Below are 24139 nucleotides of genomic sequence, written 5' to 3'. Positions count from 1 at the left end.
TTTGGGGGTTCTTGCAAGGCACTAAGTACATCTTGCATGTGGGAAAGATGTGAATATGTGGAACCAAAAGAAGGACTAGAAGAGATTTTTACAACAATGTTTCCCAATGAATCAAACTTCCCATCATCCACTTCCATTTTCCTCCCAGTTGATTCTGAGATTGACTTTATGGCTTCTGGCCAATGAGGTATCAGCAAACATGATGCCAAGCAGAGGCCCTATGAGAGCTTCTCCACTGAAACTTGCCCTCCTGTAATGCTTTGCTGATGGAGCCCAGGTGGAGACTCGGGGAAAGATTGGTTCAGCAATCCCATCTGCCACAGCTGAGCCCATCCTCAGGTTCCTCACCAGATGAATGCAACCACATAAGTAATGTCAGAACAGACCAGAAGAAGAATCAATCAACTTGTAGAATCTTAAGAAAAATTAACTGTTGTGGTTTAAGTCACTAAGTTTTAGGGTGGTTAATCAGCAATATATAACTGAAACAATATGCAGTGAAAAAAAGCTCACTCAAAAAAATTCTCTTAATGGAAGAAATTATCATAACTTATCAGAAATGATATCTTTTCCAACTATGTCTTAAGCAAAAGGTATCACAAATCTATTTTCATGACTGAAATTTGATAACTGTACAAAATTCTCATGAACTGTGTCAGTTCTGTAGATTTCAGAGATCTTGCCTCTCCATAGCTACTCTGTCTACTCTAAGAAATCTTAGTTATCACTTATTATGGAATAAGAAAAACTCCTAGAAAATGCTTGACTGTTACCTTGTTTAGATTTTTTTTGTCCCTGCCAATAAAATCACTAGTATGATCCCTGACAATGGGGTCCAAGGGTAACAATCAAGACTGCTTAGGGGCTCCTGGGTGGTTCAGTTGGTTAAACACTGACTTTTGATTTCAGCTCAGGTCATGATCTCGTGGTTTGTGAGATCAAGGCCCCACATCAGGCTCTGTGCTGACAGCATGGAATCTCCTTGAGATTCTCTCTCTCTCTGCCCTTCCCCCACTCATGCTCTACCTCACTTTCTCAAAATAAATAAATAAGCTTTTTTTTAAAAAAGGCTGGTTAGATTAATAAACACTTTTATAAAATGTACGAATGGTTTCTCTCTCTCTTTTCTTTAAATTTTATTTATTTTGAGAGAGATAGAGAGAGACAGAAGAGATGGAGAGAAGGAGAAAGAGAGAGAAAGAGAGAGAAAGAGAGAGAGAGAGAATCCCAAGCAGGCTTTGTGTCAGCAAGGAGCCTGATGTGGAGCTCCATCCCATGTACCGTGAGATCATGACCTGAGCTAAAACCAAGAGTCAGACACTTAACCGACTAAGCCACCCAGGCACCCACAGATGGTTTCTCTTTAATAAATTATGGAATTGCATTTATGTAATGTCCCAAACCAATAGTAGGATGCAGATCCAAAGAAAATTATGGCCAAGGAGCAATTAAGATCACTTTAAGACAGTTTGCAGTGTTTTTCAAATAAATTATATATGTTTTCTTTTAAAAAAAATAGGTCTTTGCTTAACTTAGGTTCCTTGGATATTAATGCTTTCTCAGAGTTAGTACCAAATTTATAGTTAGTAAGAACAGTCTTACAACAAATGTAAATCCAACCTTAAATGATATATACAGCTGAATCCTAGTCACTCTTTTTTAATCATATTTTAAAGCAATGTATATAACTCTTAAGTGTTCAATGCATATTCTACTGCCGTAGTCAAGAGAAAGATAAGACTTTCTCTGTATTAAGATGTATGTTCATTGTCTCTGAGAAGAAATTATCTTTAAAAATAATTAGGCTGAGAAAACTTCTGGTTTCAGCTTTGACCTGTAAACAGTTTGGAAGTTATTGTCCATGACCTTAAAAGGTTGGACAGATGAAAATTATGCCTTTCTTGGATCCATCATAAAATTGCAATGGCAGAACAAGTAATCTATTTTAAACATAAAGACTAAGATAAAAGGAAAGAGAAGGAAGAAGGTAAAACAAGCTAGTACTCATCAAAAGAGAGATGGAAGAGCTACATTAATATCATACAAAGTAGATTTCAGAACAAGGAAGATCATTAGTGATACTGAGGAGCATCACAAAATTATAATATGAGTCCATTCTCTAAGAAGATATAACAGTTTTAAACTACTATGAACCTAACAGACCATCAAAATACATGAAGCAAATACTAATGCAACTATAAGGAAAAATGGACGTGTCTACCATTATAGTTGGTAAAACATCTGTAGAAGTATTCAGAAATTAATTAAGTTGTCACTTGGGAGGGGAACTGTGCATCTGGGAATAGATTGGAAGAAGACTTACTTTTATGACATTTTTACCCTTTTTAATTCTGTACCATGTGCATCTATTATGTATTCAAACATGAATACATTAAAAAAATAAAGAAGTCTTTGGAATTAGGCCTAGATTCAAATAGTGTCTCAGTTAATTAGTTAATTACTGCCTTAGTTTTCTCCTCTGTGAAATGTGGACAGTAGTACAACCTTTCCATGATTGGTATGAGGATTGACTGAAATATGTCTCAAGGTGTGAACACAGTGGCAGATACTTGATAAGCCACTAATAACTCCTATTTTTTTGTCTTCAGTATAATTCATTTAAAACTTGACTGTGGTTGTTCACCTTGCAAAGTCTGAGTAAGACCTCTGATATCCATTCTGAAGTTCTCTAGGTTTGGTAATTTCTACAGCATATGGTAATTCCTTTACTTTCTGCCACTCAGGTTCAGTAGCTTAGGAATTTATTCCTATGTCGCCAACTGATGTCACTGCATTAGGCAACTAGAGCACAAATTATTTTGAGTCATCTTAATTCTTTTAATATTTTTAATGTTTATTTTTGAGAGAGAGAGACAGAGACAGAGTGTGAGCAGGAGAGGGTCAGAGAGAGAGGGGGACACAGAATCCAAAGCAGATTTCAGGTTCTGAGCTGTCAGCACAGCGCCCGACTTGAGGCTTGAATGCATGAACTGTGAGATCACGACCTGAGCCTAAATTGGATGTTTAATGAACTGAACCACCCAGGCTCCCCTGAGTCATCTTAATTCTTGATTGGCTTCATTGCCCCAGTTCACTGAGACCCTATTGCCTCTGCAACCTGCCTGGCACAACTCTTAGTAGTAAGCAGCAGATGCACCTTCCTTGGGTTCTTTTTTTTGCTCAAGCTTTGCAGGGCAAAGTTTAGAAGCACAAAACTGAATAGAAGCCAAGAGTATAGGCAGAAAAGAAAGGGCAAAAAAATCGGACAGATTTTCTTGCAGGCCCATATATTTTTTTCTGAGATCAATTCCAAAATCATTTGATTGATGGTTTAGGTGTTGCAGGTCAATATTTGTTTAGATTTGACATTGTGGTCATTTAATCAATGTATACATCACTTTTTAGTCTCCTCACCTTATCCTTTATAAGAAATATAAGAGAGTTAATGAGAGTTAAAATAGCTGTAATATTCATAGGCACTATCAAAAGGCACAGTGCAGATTTGACCATGAGAAGGAATGACATCATTTTGATTAAACTTTCAAAGCCTTTTGACATTTTGATGCTAAGAATTCATAAAAGGTCAAAGGATCAAAAATTAATTCTAAATAAAGGTTGATTCATGCATTTTAAGGTAGGTCAGCCTTATATAACATGTGCTGTGATGCTGTTAGTGCTGTGCAATGCGATGGCTTGAAAGGAAAGACCTTTGTGTTCTGTTGATTCAGAACCATTCGTAACGTGTCAGCTCTTCCTTTTCTCCCCTAATCCCTGTGTCTTCATATTGCCCTTGGATTCTCCAAAGTGGCACTTTAAAATGAGGTTTGTGTTTGTATTTGTCAGTCTTCTTATTCCAACATATTTAAAGTAACCATGCTTCCAATTAAAAATCAGGAGGAAGTTCTATACTTTGACCAAGACATAGTGACAGGGACTGGGTATACTCTCTGGCACGAAACTACAACAACAAAAAATGTACAAAATATATTGAAACAATAGTTTTCAAGTCTTTGGACATTAGATAATAAAACATAGTAACTCCTGAGAGAGAGCAAATGAACAAGCTGAGTCATATGATTACCCATATTACACCTTGAGAATGCTTCCAGGCAGAAACCAGTGAACATTTTGGGTTGAGGGGACAATGCTGAGAGTCCAGGGAAAGTTTATTAGAATTTGCTGGACAGAATATTGAACAGAAGAGGTCCTTACAGAGAAAGAACGCCGAAGGTGCCCCTTGGGAATTAGGAGAGTCTGATCAGTGTATTCAAGTGAGCAAATGACTTGAGCCCAGAAAATAACTTCCTGAAAAGATTTCAGGTAATAGTGTCTGCACTTACACAAGGCCAGAAACAGCACCAGTGTCTACCTGCCAGACTGGAAAATTTCATAATTAGTAGGGTATTGGGTAGAGTACATAAAGGCCTTCCTTCAGTTTTAGGAATAATTAGCCTTAGACTGAGCACTGTTCCAGTCCTGCCTAAAAAACCTTAAAACTTAGATTTTAAAGGGTCAAACTGCTTGCAAGCAACTTTACTGCATCCTAGAACAAAAGCCAAGAATATCTACAAAAATATTCAGCATTGCTCAACAAGGTAAAAATCACAATGTCTTGCATCCAATAAATTACAATGCATGCAAAGAAGCATGTAATAATGATCCATGATGAGGGTTATTGTATGGATTTCTTAGATAGTACACAAAATAGTGATAAATTAGACTTCATCAAAATTAAAAACTCCTGCTGTTTCAAAGACATCACTGAGAGATCAAAAGGAAAAGCCACAGATGTAAAGAAAATATTTATAAGTCCGCTAAAAGACTTATATTCAGATTTTATGAAGAACTTTCAAAACTCAATATTAGGAAAATAACCAAGTAAACAATTGGCAAAATGCTTGAACACACATTTCAGCAAATAAGATACAAGGATGGCAAGTAAGCACAAAAAATAATGCTCAATATCAATGGGACTAGGAATTCTGTGCTTAGCAGGTGAAAAACAGAACAAACAAAATTGAATATTAATACTAATGTGGCCTCATTCTTACTCAGGCATCGTTGAGGCCATTACATGAGAATCAAGCGAGAAAATAAACGTAAAAGGCTTGGTGCTAGCCCAACTGTACTAGGTAGTCATTTTGTTTCGTGCTTACTCTCTTACATATATAAGAGCAAGATATATATAATTACATACATATATATATATAGTCATATTCTAACCACTATTTTTTTCAAGAGAAATAAAATATGGCATGAAAGGCATTAAAATACTAGAAAGTCACATGAAAATGTGTTCTCTTCTAAATTAGATTTTTATCACATTTTGTCATATTTTATCATACAAGCTCCATGAAGAAAAAGGCTTTTAGTAAGTTTAATACATGTATCTGATATTCCTTCAATAATTAATAATAGAAGAAGCCTTGCTAAATTTAGTATAATGTTCAAATAGATTTATTACTTTCAAGTGTGAATAAGAATATTCAATTCTTTAATTACTTTTCTCAAATAGACTGTAGAAACTACATTAATGTGGAACAGAATGGTTTTCCATCTGTATTACACAGAACCTGAGGGTTCCCTCAAAAAGGTGGCTCAAGGGCATAGGGTCTCTGAGGGTTGATGGGGGGCCAAAGATCCTTTCCAACTTTTTCTGGATTTCAAGTAAGATTTCATGAAAAAATGATTCAGCAAATAGAAAAAATAAGGGAACCAAAAGGAGGAGGAATAAAATCCGCAATCATAAAAGAATGATAATGAGCTGGGAAGCAAGACACTTGGTGTGATGGTTAGTTTTATGTTTCAACTTGACTGGGCCAAGGGATGACCAGATTGTTGCAGGTCCCCAGTGTGGATGGGCATCATCCAATTGTTGAGGGCCTGAACAGAACAAAAAGGCAGAGGAAAATTGAATTCACTCTCTACCTGATTGCTTGAGCTAGGATATTAATCTGCTCTTGCTCTTGGCACTTCTGGTCCTCAGGTGTTCAAACTCGGACTGGAATCTATACCACTGGCTCTTGGGCTTTCAGGCTTTTGAACTAGATTACCAGCTTTCCCGGGTCTCCAGCTTGCAGAGGGCAGATTGGGGGAGTTTTCAGGATCCATAATCACTTGAATCAATACTCTATAATATATGTATACATGTATGTATCTCCTATTGGTTCCGTTTCTCTGGAGAACCCTGACCAATACATTTAAGATTTTATCTAGTTATATGGTTTTGTGCAAATTACTTTTTGAATTTGGACTACTAGCAAAGACTATGAATAATGTAGTTTATTTAGCAACCACTAAATAACTCTAGAATAGGTCAACAGATTCTGCTGCTTTCACTTAAAAAAAAAAGTTGATTATCTGAATTTCAATACCCTAGTTATGTTCAAATGACTACTATTAAAACATTTTCTCTTAGACCAAATGTTTGTTTTAAAAATTATGTTGATGTCATTATGTTCCTATCAATAAAATTGCCATTTATCAAAGCATTATTTCATTTAATTGAATCCTTCCAACAAATTTTAAGAGTTAGCATTCTCTCCGTTTTACTAATGAAAGACAATGGAACACAGAGATGTCCAATGATTTGCCAAAATGGCCTGGTTCTTGGGGCCTTGTAGGCCACGTCCTGGCTTTCTACCTCACAGACAGCCTTATTTTAGGATAGCTTGAGCCAGTGATGAGGTTTATTTGTGGAATCAATACCTGAGTATCAGGGATACTTTGGGGTTCTATTATTTAATGAATCATTGTCTACTTGAGTCAGAGTCTGGGTAAGACCAATGACATGGTAATCGTGTGATCAAGATTTTTTGAGCAGACTGAATTGCAAGTACTTTCCCCCTTTTGTTCATTAAAGTCGTTTTTCATTAAATACAGCTTACCTAGCTAGGTGAGTGGCAGAGCTAGGATTCAATCCTAGTAGGTTCACTCTAACAGCCATGCTGTTCTGCCTCCCAGATACTTTACATTCAGTGACTTTCAACACACTCTGCAATTAACACTTCAATTTCAAAATAGTAATCCAGTTATAAAAATCTAACCTAAAAGAATCTTTAAGACAATGAGCTTCCTTCTCTTTTCCTTTCAGCACTAAACTCATTTAAATGCTGCATCTTTAATCCAAACATAGATTCTGTGTCTGAACAGTTTCAAAAATACTCAGTGTCTGTATTAATCCACTCCATAAACTAGTGGTGTCTGGATTAATGAGGTATATTTATATGTACACATAGAGCTATGTAGAAAACTGTGCATCAGTAAAATACATTTATACAGTTTATTAGGCATTCCCATTCTTGGGTTATTTAATGGTTGCTACATAAACTACATTAAATGATGTCTTTTTTAAATTTATTTTAACGTTTATTTATTTTTGAGACAGGGAGAGACAGCATGACGGGGGAAGGTCAGAGAGAGAGGGAGAAACAGAATCTGAAACAGGCTCCAGGCTCTGAGCTGTCAGCACAAAGCCTGATGCGGGGCTCAAACTCACGGACTGCGAGATCATGACCTGAGCCGAAGTCGGATGCTTAACCGACTGAGCCACCCAGGCGCCCCAAATAATGTCTTTAATTATTGACAATTTGAAACAATGAGAAAATGTACACCTCTATTTGAATCATAGTTCAAAGTTACAACACTCAATTATACCAGTTTAATGATTGTTACTTTAATTTTGCTTCTGAGGTGGAAAGTTATTTTTCCTGGTTGTTAAACCAATATTACAGCTGGATCTAAACTATCACAGATCCCTTGAGCCTAAATATTTAATATTTTAGTCCGGTTAAAATGCAGAGAGGCTGAGCTACAGACTGCCAGCCTAAGGCTGCAGTTTGGATTTTCTTTCTTTCTTTTTTTCTCTACACATTAAATATGACAGCAAGGCCCTGTTAACATTGCTTATTATTGGCTCTGAGATCTTTGTTTTCACGGAATGAAAAGCTCTTCACACCACTAGGCATATGGCAAACAAGCTTGCTATATTGCTATAATGAAACATTTTATAATTGGGGTTGTATTGATAACATTCAAAACTGACCTAGGAAGAACTAGAGCACAGGATTTTACCCTCAAAATTCAGAATTGTGTTAGTTACTAGTGTCACTAGAGTTCCTGTTCCTATTCATGTCCAAAACAATTGTAAATTTATACTGTTATGGCAGCTCTCCTTCGAAGAGCCCAAGGCATTTTGCACAGAGTAATTCTCCCCATGCCTCTGGGAAAAGGGGAAGAAACTTACCAGAGATTCCTTTCACCCTAATCCTACCCCACAGCCTCAATGGTCTAAATACAGTTGGCCTTTGAACACAAGGGGTTTGGGGACACTGACCCCTTGCACAGTCAAAAATCTGAGTATAACCTGACTTTACTAATTGTCTACTGTTGGCCGGAGGCCTTACCAATAATAGAAACAGTTGATAACACATATTTTATATGTTATATGTATTACATACTGTATTTTTACAATACAGTAAGCTAGGGGAAAGAAAATGTTGTTACGAAAATCATGAGGAGAGAAAATATATTGACAATACTGTACTATAAAAAAAACCTGTGTATGAGTGGACCCACACAGTTCAAATCTGTGTTGTTGAAGGGTCAACTACTATCTTGGAAGGATTATATTTTCCAGCCCCGATAGGCAAATGGTTATACCTTATATCAAATTAACATTATAATATTACATGAAATTGAGAAATTAAAGTTAATATATAGATTACTTCTTAATATTATTAAATACTATTGGGGAGGTAATTTTGCTTGATAGTTTAAAAGTCTGTTTTTTATTTTACTTTATTTTATTTTTTCGCAGATGGCCTGAAATGAAATTCAGATACTAGGATGAGACAAGTTTGATGGATTAATTACAATGAATATAGATAATCTCTCTCTTTCTCTGTCTTCCTCCCTCCCTTCTCCCTTCCTTTATAAGGAATGCTCTAAGGGGCACTACATCTTACATCACAGTAGAGTTAATATAGCAGTTCCAGTGATAATCAGGCTACCCAGTTCCTACTTGTAGTTCTGCATCCCAACCCACTGCATGACTTTGGTTTCATCTCTAAAATAAGGGAACAAACTGAACATAAATTTTCTCTACTCCTACTGAACCTGCACTACTGGTTCAGCTATCCCCTTACACAGATGCTGTAAATATTGCTCACTTGCATTCCCACAGATTCCTCTTGGTACAAGATGGCATTTGGATATTGCAATGAGATCAGAGTTACAGAGCATTTCCTCCTATGCTTTGTACCTCTTCTTTGTTTATGCTTTGGTTTCCTCAGTCTGCAATGACAATTAGGACAATAACGCTACTGCCTACTTATTGCAAGACATTGCACGGTGGATCTTAAATAGCCAGACCAATCAGGATGAAAGCCTGTTCATCCTCAACAACTGCCTTTGGTGAGCATTCGAGAAAGTAAGTCATTAAGTATACATAGAATCATGTGACTAATCACAAGTGGCGGCTGTAACAAATACATATATAATGTGGTAATATGCAGCATGCTAAGTTTATACTGTAGGGTCCTGGTGCAGTGGAAAGAAGACTGGTCTGGGAATCAGAAAATCAAGAGAGAGTTTCTATTTAGTCACTGATTCTTGTGTTGAATTTGGTCAATTCACTTCCCCCCTATGGGCCTCAGAAGAACAGAAGAAAAGCTTTGTCAAGAACTGGCAACAGTTTAAGCAGTAACAGTCATGGCTGCATATCTCATTCATCCAACCCAGTGACTGTTGGACCTGTCTGCACTTTAAAATCAGCTGCAAAATTGGTGACTATAGTTAATAGTACAATAGTGCATATTTGAAAGTTGCCAAGAGAGTAGATCTTAGAAGTTCTCATCACAAGGAAAAAATTCTTCAACTATGTATGGTGACAGATATTAACTAGCTTTATTGTAGTGATCATTTGCAATAAAAAAAATCAGCTGCAAAGGTTCTGAGACATACCAATACTGGACCCCTTCCTTAGAGATTACCATTCAACTGGACTGGGCTTGGGTCCAATCATTGATGGGCTTGAAAAGCTTTCCAGGTGATTCTAACATGCAGCCAGGTTTGAGAATCACTGCTTGAAAAAGTCAGAGGAATCCCTCTCCCACTGGATTGTCACTCAGAATTGCAGCCTTGCTGTTCTCGTTTTGGCAGCACATGTACAGAGTTGCAGCCTCACTATGGTCAGTTCTGGTAGCTTGGTACCTTTGTCTTTTTTTTTTTCTGCTAAACAGTTTGAATATTAACCCTGAACACAATTGTTCTTTTTATTTGGGAAGACAACATGTTTCCTTTTAACATAAAAATAATAATGGTAAAAAAAGACTACATGCCTAATTTGGGTTGAAGAGGTAAAGACCAAAAGAAAGAGAAAATTACTCTGTAGGATAAAGTATTAGGATGCTGAGTTTTCTAAGGGGGTCCAAATGACTGGTTGGAGGCCTAGACAGGGACATGAAGAGTTGCGTGAAAGATCTTTGGAGGAGACATTGGGTCTAGCAGATGGCAGCAGGCAAGAGCCTATAGAATGGAAGACCAATGAAGGACAAGGGACAGGATCTTCACTGCAAGGAAAATATATGTCAAGGGATTGAAACCAGTGTGGGAAGGACTGAGGAGTAGGTGGTGGTGGAAGTTGTGGTGGTGGTTAAGAATTGGATTAAAAGTAGGAGTTCAGCGGGGTGCCTGGTTAGCTCAATAGTTAAATGTCTGACTTCGGCTCAGGTCATGTTCTCATGGTTTGTGAGTTTGAGCCCCACATTGGGCTCTGTGCTGACATTTCGGAGCATGGAGCCTGCTTCAGATTCTGTGTCTACCCCTTTATCTGCCCCTCCCCCACATGCACTCTGTCTTTCTTTCTCTCTCTGTCTTTCTCTCTCTCGCAAAAATAAATAGAATATAAATAAATCATTACCAGTAGGTAGCTTCTCTCATAAATATAAGAAGGATCCTAGGACCTCTATGGTTGTCTGGGATACACTTAAATTATTTTGTTTGGGAATGAATGGCAAAGGGAATACATTATTTTTGTAATTTAAGGGGCTAGACTATGATTTTTTCCAGTTGTAGAAAATTTTGTAATTTAAATTAAATTTGCTTTAATATACATTAGTTTTGTAATTTGAGGCTGCAGTATACTGTCTTCCAGTGGTAGAAAATTTTGTAATATAGTTAAATGCATTTGCATCCTAAATTTGAAAAAAAAACCTTCTATTTCTGAACCTATCAATATACTTCCAGAATATTAAATATATATATGAATATATATAAAATCAATACTTTAAATTAAAAAATAGTTCTTATGAATGAATTATTATTAATGTGTTAGAAGGCAGGACCAATATTTCAGAAACATGCTTTATAATGAATGAAATACATTATATATATCACACAATAAATACATTACAGAGTAAACACGCAAAATAGAAACACACAGTCATACTGAGGATAGAATGCTGAACAGAAATTCCAGTAGCTATATTTTGTAGTTTTGTTTTCCCTTTTGCCATTAACCTGGGATAAATGATTTAATATTGTGTCTCACTCTCCCATTTGTGGAGAAAAATCAATATCAGCCCTGTTTAAATTGCCACACGAGAGTTGTCATACAACTTGGGCACAGGTAAACCATATGCTTAGTAAACCTGAATACAAATTGAACCTTGAAGCAGTTAAATCTGAGGATAATTATTTGCCTTATCCAAGAGGTATTTTATTCATTTGCGTAAGTCCAGACTATGGATGTCAGTGGAGAAAAATATTATAGACAGGTATAGGGAATGAGAAGCATACATAAATATACTGCAAGACAAAGCAGAAGATGCGTGCTTCAACACAGGTACCCAGTTCTAGAGGAATTGAAAGGGAGAAGCCTCAAGGGACAATTTTACTATTTCAATGGCAATATAACCTGAGTTAGCAGTGTAACCTAATGGCAATCGGAGTTGGCAAATAAAAAGAATGAGTCACCAAATACCCAAACCTGCAGAAAATTAGGTAATATTGCATTTCTTGAAGGATACCTCTTGAGATTATGTGAGTTGTATGTTGGGTGAACATATCATTTACCTTCTGAACAGGGACAGTTTTAAGAATGAAATGAGGTCTATTAATTATTCTATATAGGAGGTGTAAACTTACCTTGAGCAATCTAGGATATAGTGTTAAGTCTGAAACTGGGCAGAGTTTGAGATATTACCCTACTTGCAAGTTAGCAAGTTATACTGCCATATATGGATCAGAAAAAAAAATACCTCTTATTTCCTCACAGAGCATCTTGTATCTGGTCCCCATGTCATAGTTTCCCCATGTGACAGCTCTGAAAGAGCTAGGTGGACCTGCATAGGTACTCCATGAGAGGAACACCACATTGTGAAACTCACAGCTTTTATAGGCTATAGGGCAGCTGACATGTCTTCCCATCCTCTCCTCTGGGAAGAGAAAGAGACAGAGTACAGGGTTGGGGCAGGGGGGTGGTGCATAGATCTTTGCTCTGGAATTAAACAAATGCTCTAGGAGCATGGGAAGGTCTCTACCTTACTACCTTCACCACCCTGGAACGTAAACAAATTTGTCTAGCTCTCTGGAGGGCTCTATATTTAGGGTTGCTATTCAGTCATCCTTTAACCCAGGTGCCAGTGCTCTTTACTCAGAAACATTACAATATTTATGGAACATTTTTCTACTAACAATTAATTTTCTAGTTGGATATCACTTGTATGCATGACTATCTTTTCAAAATCAGGCAGTTAAGGTTAAATTCTGGGTTTTCAGTGTGACCTAATGTTTTCCTACATTTCTAAGATAGCTTGTTCAGGCCCATATATATGTGTGTTCATATTTGAATTACATATCCAGAGTTTATCTAGTTGAATTCCCCCAGAATTCTGGGATGAGAAATCTAGACATTAGCTCTATTTGGGGTTGCAAACTACAGAAATCTAACTTAAGCTAGCTTAGGGAAAAAAAAGAGAATTTGCTATAAGGCCATTGGATGTCTCTGAAAACTCAAGGGAAGGAGCAGCTGAACTCAGATATTCTGACTCTCTGAATGTTTTCCTGGTTCTTTCTGTGCCTCTCATGGCAGATCAGCTTTCTGTGCATCTCTGTTTGTATGGTTTCATATGTAAAATATTGGGTATTTTTGTTTTAAAACCCTAACAGAGATCTTAATAATTTACATTTCTTTTTGTCTTGGTCTTTGGTTGCAAGAAACAGAGATGCCATTGAGTTAGTTACAGACACTTGTGTAAGAGACATCATTGAGTTACTTTGAGACACTTCTATAATAGCAAAAGAGACCTGTGGGCCCTAAGGGAAGAGTCATGGGTTCCCAAATAAGTAGGATTCAACACTGAGTTACAATCTAGAACTAAGATAACTTCTTGTCCATATAAAGTAAAATTTTGTTGAACTTTGCCTTTACCATGATTTAGAATTTAGATTTAGATTTCTTGCTCTGCTCTTGAAACTTCTGCTATGTTACCCAGCAATAGTTTTATCACTATTAGGCAGTCTTCATGAAAAACATGCCCTTCCCTGAGTGCCCCTTGCCTCCCTCGCTATACTTTTCAGTCTCCTTTCAGTGGCATCTCTAGAATTTCTGTTCAGATGGGGCTTAGGGATAGCAATTAGGTTTGAAGAGGGTCCTTAAAGTTGAGTTTTCGTTATTAAGAAAATTGTCTGTTTTAAGAAATTGAGGTGAAAGTGATAAAGATTATGAGGTAGAGGTGAAGCTCTTTCTAACATCAGCTGTCACAACTAGAAATGCTCAAATTTCCAAAGGAGAAAACAGAAAGTGGCTGTCATCTTTGTTTGGGCAGAGCTTTTGCACTGCTGTAAAGTCATGTGCTCTCCCTGGCCCAGTCAGGGGTGTCAAGGAAAGCATGGCTATGTGTCATGGTCCATAGAAGGAGCTATCTGGACCATATCATCTAAGGCTCATGTATCATCGCCACCATTGTTCCTCTGATTACAGCCAAGGGAAGCTAACTTGCAAGAATACCAAGTTATTGGCTCGAGCCCATTGGTTTGGAGGGTCGGCAACCTTATGAAAGTTATTTCCTCTTTTTAAGCTTTAGTTTTCTTGCCTTTAAAATGGGAGTATTGTCCCTGAAAACTGTAGTGACGAAATCGTGACAACAGAATTTTGTGACTGGTAAAGCTGTGTAAAAGTAAGAAGGTAATGTCTGTAATGCTGTAAAACCTTTAAAAGACTTGGGTAATGTTAATAATTAAATAGCCAACAACTCCTCAATGCTTCTGCTCTAAAAACTTTATGATATTATTTTTAATGCATCATCATAATTACTCTATGGGGCATGTATGATTATTGTTCCTATTTTCAGATGACAAATCTAATACATGCAGAGGTTAAGAACCTGCTCAAGGTCATACAGACAATAAGTAAGGTTAGAATATAAACTCAAATGATCTAACTCCAAAACCAGTACTCTGTTCTACCTAAGTCTGCAATATTGTAGTAAAACTCCATGATAGTAGACATTCATCTGTTGGGTACAGAAATAAGCTTTCTGTACTGTCCCAAAGGGCCAGTGATAACCTTAAGAACCTAATGAGTCCTTATATGAGAAAAGCCTCTACTTTATACACATCTGATATGGCCAAAGTTTTGCCACTTGTTGGTTAAAAAGATTGCCTTTACTTGTTTTACTTCGGTTTCCACACTTTGGTTAGAAGAATCTCTTTGTTCTCTTAGAAGTACCCATAAATGTTAGTGAACAATTTGGCCAACAAATTAAATCCTTGATCTTTTGTAAAGAAAATAGGTCTATAATTGTCATCTCTCTTTGTTAAGAAATTCAGTTCCTTTCAAATATATGCCAAAGCAAACATTGACTTTTCTGAATTCCACAATTTCCTAATTTCCTAGTTAATACTTTGATGTATACATATTGATTTTTCTGAAAAAAGCAGAAAAATTCTATTGCTCAACACTGTTCCTATTATGTAGCTTTTTATACTGAAAGGTTTGTTGGGTGGTTGGTTCTTAATAAGACAGAGGAACCTAATCCCATAATCACACAACCACCTCATCAGCCCCACAGTCCCCCATCAGAGAGAAGTAAACTTCTGTTTTCATTTAGGGGGCTGTTATTTTTTCACTATCCTAACTAATGCAATTGGTATCAACACCATACTTAATTTAATGTTGGGTAAACTGAGGTATGCAGAGGTTAAATGATGGAGTAGTATAACCAAGGTTTGAACCACAGAGTCTGGCATCAGTTTTCCCTCTTAACCATAGCACTTTACTGCCTCTGATGAGGTGTCAGGTATATTTGTACTTAATTTTAACACATGTGATTTCCTGCCATCTGTGATTTAGAATGTTAAGGAGTTTTTCTTTCTTTTCCGTATTTTGGAACAGATAAGGGGTAAGGGATATGGCTGAAATGAATCTGGATGTGGCTAGACTTATGCAGGGAAGGATGCTAAGGCTGGTCGTGGAAAGCGGAAGAAAGGGCAGAAGATTGTGATAGGGAGGTAATTAAATGGGGAAGGCAGTGTGGTTAAAGAGGTTTGATTCCTACATAGCTGACATGGTGAACAAGTAGCAAGTGTGACGAAGAGGAAGGAGATAAAAATGAACGCTTTCATGTCTCTGGCTCCTCTGGTTCCATGTCAGGTGAGTCAAGGTTGCCTAGCACTTTGCAATTGGTCCTATCAGCTGCAAGTTCCATAGAACAATAAAGATTATCTCCTCTAATGTCTAAAATACCATATGATGCTCTCAAAACTTGAGTTTCAAAGTGACCTTCTCCATAGCAGTCTTTGGTTTTAATGCCTTTCTGGCTTTCTGGAAACCACCAGGAGCAGCATCTCATAGAACAGCATTTAAAGCTACAATTTTACTCTCCTGTCTATCCTGGACTGTCCTTCTGTCAGTTTTTTGACAGCAAGGGTAACATAACTTCTGGGATCAGAAAAATATGATGCCTAAAATTAAAAGATTCTTGAACCATCTCAAAGTGACCCCTTGCTTTCCATATAGGTTGGCCTAAATCCATCACAACAGAAATGTTGCCTCACCACAATATTTCTGAGCATGTTTCTTCACTTCCATGGATGTTATTCTCCTTAAGTGTGAAGGAAAGTCTGGGCTAAGAGCAGAATTAATTCACAGGAATAGCCCTCCATGGTTTGCCCTTCTCAATAGCTTTGAATTCTCAAAACACTGAAAAAGAAGTCATAGACCATGCATTTTCTTGAATGCTTCCTTAACTCTTCACTGTCCTAATTACTTAGATAATTGGGATTTTATGCATTCATGTCTTTGTCTAAGAAACCATAAGAGAGAAAATGAATGTTGCATTAGGAAAGGTGACTATTTACTTACACTATGATTAAGGAAAAAAGATAATTCCACCTTTAGGAAAGTAGAATTGTACTAGGGAGAACAATGCATTTGGGTTCCAGATATCTGCCATCCAGGCAGTCCTTCTCATTGAAAGAATTTCCTAACTTCTAACTTTATGACCACTATTCCCAGAGAGGAGTGGTATTGACCCTCACTAACAAAGAATTCAATACAATTCAGCATATGCTTGATGCAAATCATCATCAAGTTGATAGTGCTTTTTGCATGGCAAACTGCTTTCACAGTGCAAGGCCCTCTGCCCAATGTAGGTGAGAACATGAATAAAATATGATCCCTGCCCAGAAGGGGTCCGTAATCCAGGGTAGAAAATAGACACATGCATAAATAATTCTAAGTCAAGATAGACCCTGATATGTGCTTTATTAGAGATACAAAGGAAATGCTAGGAGGACAGTGCAGAGAGATTACTTCCAGTGGGGTTGTTTGTTTGTTTGTTTGTTTTTGCAAAAGTGAGAATTAGGCTTATTGCTAATAGTGAATGTAATCTGTCACCTACTTTACATAGATTATTCTTTTATGTATATTTTTTTAATCCTCATAATAACCCAAGGAGGAAGTAGAACATGAAGAAAAAAACTGGAACATGCAGGAAGTTTATTGGGTTATGGGTACATGTAGCAGGAGTTGATGCTAGAGTAAACCACAGAGTTGTCCATGTGAGAAGCGTCTAGATTTTAAATCACTGCCAGTAATTGAAGAGTGTGCCCTATGGCTTTTCATTTGGGGCTCACAAAACAGATTTTATTTATGCCTCATAGTCTATATTTTTGATGATACCTAAAATGCCTTTCAGATTTGGAAAAGATCTTTCTCAAGATTTTCATGTAAAACGGTAGCCAACAAATGGAAAAATGGAAATTTCATTTTATTGTGTTGAACCACGCAAAATTGTCATCTTAGTAGGAATATTGACAGTTTTATGTAGTTCAACCTAAATGTACATAGATAACATTTGGCAGCCATTATTTGACTTCAGGACAGAGAGTGACATGATCATATTTGGGTTTTGAATGGATAAGTATGGGAATTTTACAGGATACACTAGAGTACAAGGGCCTGAGGGCAAGAAAGATCTAATACAGTGGTATTGGTGAGAGATGATAACCCTGAATGAGTCTCCCCCGACCAGGTGTGTTCTTCTCCAGGGCAGATACCACATTTCTGGCAAATGTCTCATGGAGAATGGAGTAGGTGCCCAAAGGAGAATTATTAAGTAAATAAGCAAGAGGGTGGGATAGAGTCGAAAGGAAGAACATGAAAGATATGCTACATGTAGGATCAACAGACTTTTGTACTTGAATATAGAGATAGGAATAGGGTGAAACAAAACAAGAATGCTTTTAAGGCCCCAAAGTTAAGAAGGAAATGTATAAGAATAAAGGAAGAATCATCAAATAATGTCAATGTTTCACCTTCTGCTAGTGATTTCTCCAGGCTTCTTTCATTGGCTGACATCTCTGACAGGGAAAATTTAGAATCTTGAAATATTTTGTTAAACAGACACTTTAAAGATTGGAAGGATGGAATGCTGAATGCTGCATTTCTAGATGTATTTTCCAAGTGCACAGAGTTCCACAGTGTCCCCACTTTCCTCTCGCTTCTGGCCCAACTGATCTTGGAAGCTGCTTGTCTTTTCCTATTGGGTACTGTATGGCATGGGTAGTCAGGTCCAATAACGTTGTCGTTTAAAATCTAGCACTGGAAAGAACTGGAAAAGTGTATCCTCAAGTTTGTTCCTATTCCAAAAGGCACTAATGAGTGTAAAATATTTTTTAAAATTTTATGCGCAAATAAATTTAGGAAATGTTGAGTTAAAATTTAAAGAAGTTTTTTCTTCCTTAAACACTGCCTCTCTCAGATTTTTGCAAAGTGCACTGTGGATCTCTAAAAATGGGATAAGAATCTGAAATGTTCCCTAAATTTCTCTTACCACTAAACCTTTTTCTGAATGAGCCTTTCACGTGTCTAGTGTTTAATGGCATAGTGTTTTGGAAGTGTTGATCTTGGATTGTTTATTTGATATATTTCTTAATCTTTTAGTTTGGGGCTGTTCCCTTATTGTTGACTAAATTTTTAATGATAACTTTGGGTAATTACAGCAGAAATCCACCAAAGACTTGTAATTAGGTATCAGTATAATTATAATAATTTTTAAAACCCCTAAAACTCTAGGGAAAAAATATTCCACATTATCAACAATAGTCATTTTAGTATAGTGGGAATATGTTATTTTTTCCCTTTATTTCTTTCCCAAATATTATTTATGTCTTTAATAGAGATAGAAGAAAACATTGAAAGGAAGAAATTTAAAAAAATTAAGAGTGATACAGGAGAGTGAAAGCAAGACAGTAAGACTCAAATTTTTGAAGAAGTTTTTTTACACAGGTTTCTCCCATTTCATTTTTTATGACTGAATGTATTACAGTTCTTACCTTGATCCTCGAGATTGCATATTGTTATTAGTAGACACTGTCAGGTGGTAGAAAGAGCCTGGGATTTGGAGACTTAGAGGATTTAGCTTTAATCCTAGCTCTCCTGCTTAAAACAAACAAACAAACAAACAAAACTTTGGTAAGATATACTTATGTGCATGCCAGTGTTCTGGTTTTTCACTATAGCTCTGTGATCTTAATAAGCTACTTAACCTGAGCTTCAGGTAGCTCTTCTGTTAACTCTCAAAGGATTTTATAATACCACCCTGCTAACATAAAATCTAATGTTTATGTGAAGTATCCTTCTAAAATATATTTTCTTATTTTTAAAAAGTATTTTCTCATTACTGGGGTGCCTGAGTGGCTTAGTTGGTTAAGTGTCCAACTCTTGGTTTTGGCTCAGGTCATGATCTTTCTGTTTCAAGAGTTCAAGCCCTGTGTCAGCTGCCAGTACAAAGCCTGCTTAGGATTCTCTCTCTCCCTCTCTCTCTGCACATCCCCAACTTTCACTGTGTCTGTCTTTCTCAAAATAAATAAACTTTAAAAAATTAATAATATATTTCATTACAAAAATGCATTTTATTTTGGATGACTTACAAAACAGAATTAACAATAAAATCATAAACATCACCCATGACTTTACCACCTAGCAATATCTACATTGCACGTCCTTCGTTGATTCTGCTTCATATTTGCTTGTCTATGTCCCTAATACACTGTAAAAAAGGTAAAAGCAGGGAATCCACCTCCTCTGTGTTCCAAGTACCTGGCAAGGTGAGGAGGTACTTAATAAAATTTTTTAATCTATACGATAAAAGTATGGTTTCCTTATTGGCTTTCTCAAACTTATCTTATTTGTGACTTAGGCTGCATCTATTCCACATCTTAAAAACAGGCTTTATCAAACTTTATACCCTTCACTTCTTTTCAGAGTCTGGCTGCCATTTGCCACCTGGTCCCCCAACCACCTAGTGAGGCTTCCATGACTCCAGTGTATACTTGTGGAGTGATAGAATTTTAGATATGGATAGACCCAGGGAATCTTCTGTTCTCCTCCAGTTTCCAAGAGAGAAATCTGAAGCATCAAGAAGGAGGTAGGTCAGAGTTATAGTGATGGTTCTTAGTGGAGAACAGACTCACTTTAAAACTCCTGTAGCCCCCTACACCAGAATATAACATTTAGAACTTGATTATACAGTCAATCTTGAGATATTCCTATCCACATGTAGACAATTCAGCTTGAGCAGGACTTTAATTTAAATCCCTGCTTCAACTTATGAGGCATGTCTTTGCTCATACAAAAACAGATTGAGATTTTATAGGCTTCCCTCTGCTGACACCACCCAGGAGAACCCCCAAGGGTCATCTTCACAGCTGTGACATTGGCATCTACTGGGTTTAGTTTTCCTCTCTGAGTACCCTGGCCTGTTTTCTTTGCATTCATTTCAGTCTTAACATTAAAAAAATCTGGGGGCGCCTGGGTGACTCAGTTGATTAATCAACCGACTTCGGCTCAAGTCATGATCTCGCAGTTTGTGAGTTCAAGCCCCGCATGGGGCTCTGTGCTGACATCTCAGAGCCTGGAGCCTGCTTCGGATTCTGTGTCTCCCCCTCTCTCTACCCCTCCCTTGCTCACGCTCTGTGTCTCTCTGTCTCTCAATAATAAATACACGTTAAAAATTTTTTTTTAATCTGAAATGCTGTATTATATAAAAAAGAGTATCATCTATGTATGTTTTTGTGAGCATAATCTTAACAGTAGCCAGGAAAACTGAAGGAGCCCAGTCAGCACCCATGCTATAAAGCAAGTCATGAAGGGAACTGCCTTATTACCTAGTGTTGTAATAACTTATTAGTGCCTGAAACTACTGTGTTCATTTTAATGGAATTGGTATAGGTTTGTCATAAATCAATGCTATTTTGGTGCTCACCTCCAACAAAAAACTTTCCTCTTAAAATTGATACCAAGTCTTCACATTCAAGACATTTAGTATGGAAAGGAAGGAGATTCTGTCATCTGTTCATGCCTAATTTTCTGTCATTTGTCTATTGTGAAGCCAGCAGTCGGTTTAGTGACCTTCATCACAGGATTCCCAAGCAGCTAGGATGGCTAGTTACATGAAAATACACAATGCGGACCATCTGGATTCTAAACAAACCAGGCAGGGATTCTGGGAGAGTGTTAGAAACATTTATGCGTTGCAGACTGTTTCAATCATATAACACCCCGTTTCTAATGCGTTCTTGCCTCCTTTTGTAAAACAATCATGCTTATACGAATTTTTGTGCAATTTGTGGGTTGTGTTTTTATTTTTCAATACGGTACATTTTCACGTAACATGTAGATCTTTACTGTTTTCAGGTACCAGGAAACAATCAAGTAAGTGGTATATGTTGTGGACCACACATCTTCAAACACAGCCAGGGTGCCCCTTCTTTCCCCCCGCCTCAACCGAGTTCACCAAGGAAGCTGCACCCTCCTTGCTGGTGCAACCCAGTGGTGGAGCCCAGGTCCCCAGAGCACTTCTCAGCCTGGGGTTTGCTGCAGAGGTGGCTCTGAAGGCAAGAGAAGAAAGGGGGCAAGGCTCTTGGTATACTGTACTGGCAGGAAAGATTCTAGGCTGCACTGCAGGCTTCTTCTCCCTGAAGCACCCAGGGCCAGGCAGAGTCAAGTGCCATGGGGGCCCACCAGCCTGTTTCTCACTTGCAACCACAGCTCAGTTCTGCAGAATTCTAAACTCACTTCCAAGACCTGCCACAGGCCTCTCCATTTAGTGTTATAATTTACTAATTTTTTGTTTCAAACCCACAGTAATCATTTCCCCACTGTTGCCACTCGTTAATAACTATCCTATTTTTGTGGAATGTTGCACCAGATTTTTGGGTCAAACTTCCCCAGCCAACCTACCTACCATTCATCCTCTTATTCATGGCATCCTATAATCCAGGGAGCTTAAAATTCCTCAAAAACACCACTGGCTCTTTGAGCGGGCATTTGGGGCACTCCTTTTCTAGTATTGGTATGTTTGATTTCATGTCAAAATGTAACAATTATTATGCAGTGTAAAACATTGCATATCATTTAACCTTCTCCCCCCACCTCCCACTAATATACAGCATGAATCACACTAAGAGCACAGCTAGGGAGTTACAACCTTGTTAATTAACATATTTTCACCACTTCTGTAAGCCATGATCATGTGAAACCTGCTGAGAGTTAGAAATAAAGTACACAGCACATACCTTTTCTAAATGGAGATGAAATAAATAATATTAAATCAATCAATCAATAAATCAACCAATAAATAAATATTCTCCTCCCTCCATCCCAGTTTCTCTAGGGATTAGTTGATAATACTTTAAAAGAGTGTAACTATTACAGATGGGGCATACCCATGGAAAAAGTTGTTAATTTGGTTTAATTCAGTGCTCTATCAATTCAGCTAATTAACAAAATAATAATAATGATACACAGTGCAAATACATAATGACTTCTGCCTTTTGCTGCCAGGGAGCAGGTTCTAAGTGAGGTGTGACCAAAGATGAAAGGACACAAGTAGAAGATTGAGGTCCAGGGTGCTATATTGGAAGGAAAGTCCTGGAGTTTCCATCTCCCTGCTATCTCCCTGAAAGGGAAGTTAGCTGAAGATGTCTCACTACCTGCTCCATCTCTTTGGGGTGGGATTCCAAAGAACTTCCTACCAGGATTAACTCCATCTAGCAGTTTCTTCACAGCTCAGTGCCTCACTCTCACTTCTCCAGCTGGACACACTTCTCCAACCCTTCCTCATCCTCGGCCAGGAGGGGTGCTGAAGCAGGAATGTCTTCCCAAGCTTCCTGTAGACAAAAGGTGTCAATATTCCAGCTTCTCCTGTCTTGTCTCTAAATAAGTGTCTGGCCCTTTAAATTTTTTGAAGTCCTCTCCACCCCAGCTTTACCATGGAAATATAGGAAATGGGGAAGCTATGCTATTTTTGCATAAAACTTACCTGGAATATGATAAAATGCTTTGGACTTAGGGTTAACTTCTAGTGGGTATATGAATATGATTTCTAAATAAGTGCTATTTAAATTTAGTCATATGAACATTCATAAGCAGCATAATGATGCAATAGTTCAGAGCATGGAGTCTGAAGATAAGCTGTTGGGTCCAAGCCTAAGTGTAGACATTTTTTCATCATGTGTCTGAGAAAATTGGTTTGCCTCAATTTCTTCAAATGCAAAATGGCATCAGTAATAGTAACAGTAATTATACCCAGCTCATGGAGGATCAACTGAGTTAATATAGGTATTTAGGAGCATACCTAACATGTAATAGGGATTCCATAAATGTTAGCCTTTTTATGATCCTGGAACCTGTGTGTGATGAGGACAGAGGACTGGGTAAATGGAAGGAACTTGGAATCCTGCATCCCTACGCTGGCCCTGTCACTTATTAGCTGTGTAGGTATGGGTAAGTTACAAAACCATTTCAAGTCCAATTTTGTACATTTGTACAATGGAAATAATAGAAGTATGTGTTTCATAGGATTGTGTGAGAAATAATGAAATACTGTATATAAAGCCCTAATACATAATGAGCTATCAATAATTGTTATTTATTTTGTTTCTCTGGCTCTATTTCTTATAAGCTGCGTTACTTTGGGCATAGTTCATTCATGGAGTGGGGAAGGGGGAGGTTACATAATACCTGTTTTTAGAATTATTGTGTAGATTGTATGACAAGCACTTAGAACAAGGCTGGGCAGATAGTAATTGCTCAAAAATGTTAGCTTACTGGGGGGCCTGGGTGGCTCAGTTTGTTGAGCAACCAACTTTAGCTTGGGTCATGATCTCACAGCTCATGAGTTTGAGCCCTGCTCAGGTGACAGCTCAGAGCCTTGAGCCTGCTTCTGATTCTGTATCTCTCTCTCTCTTTCTCTGCCTCTTCCCCACTCAAGATCTCTCCCTCTCTTTCTGTATCTCTCTCAAAAATAAATAAGCATTAAAAAAAGGTAGCTTACTGTAGTCTGTCCAGAGGTGTTTAGATCTGGACCCTAAATTAGTGAACAAGTCAGAAGGACAATAGAGAAAAGGTGCCTAGTGATGAAGAAAGGATCACACAGACTTCTTTCAAGTTCTCTGGGAAGCTCTCTCCTCCTCAGTGTCTACTATCTACTTCTAGCCCACCTCCCAGGCTTTGTCATATGTCTTAGTTCATTTGAGCTGCTGTGACAAAAATACCATAGGCTGACTGGTTTAAACAACAGACATTTATTTTCCATAGTTCTGGAGGCTGGGAAGTCCAGATTTGGTGTCA

General features: G+C 37.6%; 1 long non-coding RNA gene across 1 annotated transcript in view; it reads right to left on the bottom strand.

Annotated features, from left to right (window-relative positions):
• The window catches only part of LOC128315602 (uncharacterized), a 38037-nt gene extending 13905 nt beyond the window's left edge, over nucleotides 1–24132 (bottom strand). Inside the window, exons 1-2 of the long non-coding RNA XR_008298530.1 lie at nucleotides 20772–24132; nucleotides 18841–18943 (exon numbers count right to left, since the gene is read on the bottom strand). This is a non-coding gene — a long non-coding RNA (uncharacterized LOC128315602). The remainder of the gene's footprint in view (nucleotides 1–18840; nucleotides 18944–20771) is intronic.
• Nucleotides 24133–24139: the final 7 nt, after the last annotated feature.

Source organism: Acinonyx jubatus, chromosome B2 (assembly GCF_027475565.1).
Source record: "Acinonyx jubatus isolate Ajub_Pintada_27869175 chromosome B2, VMU_Ajub_asm_v1.0, whole genome shotgun sequence".
In the NCBI taxonomy this organism is placed as follows: Eukaryota; Metazoa; Chordata; class Mammalia; order Carnivora; family Felidae; genus Acinonyx; species Acinonyx jubatus.
This window is presented reverse-complemented; position numbering and strand designations above follow the sequence as displayed.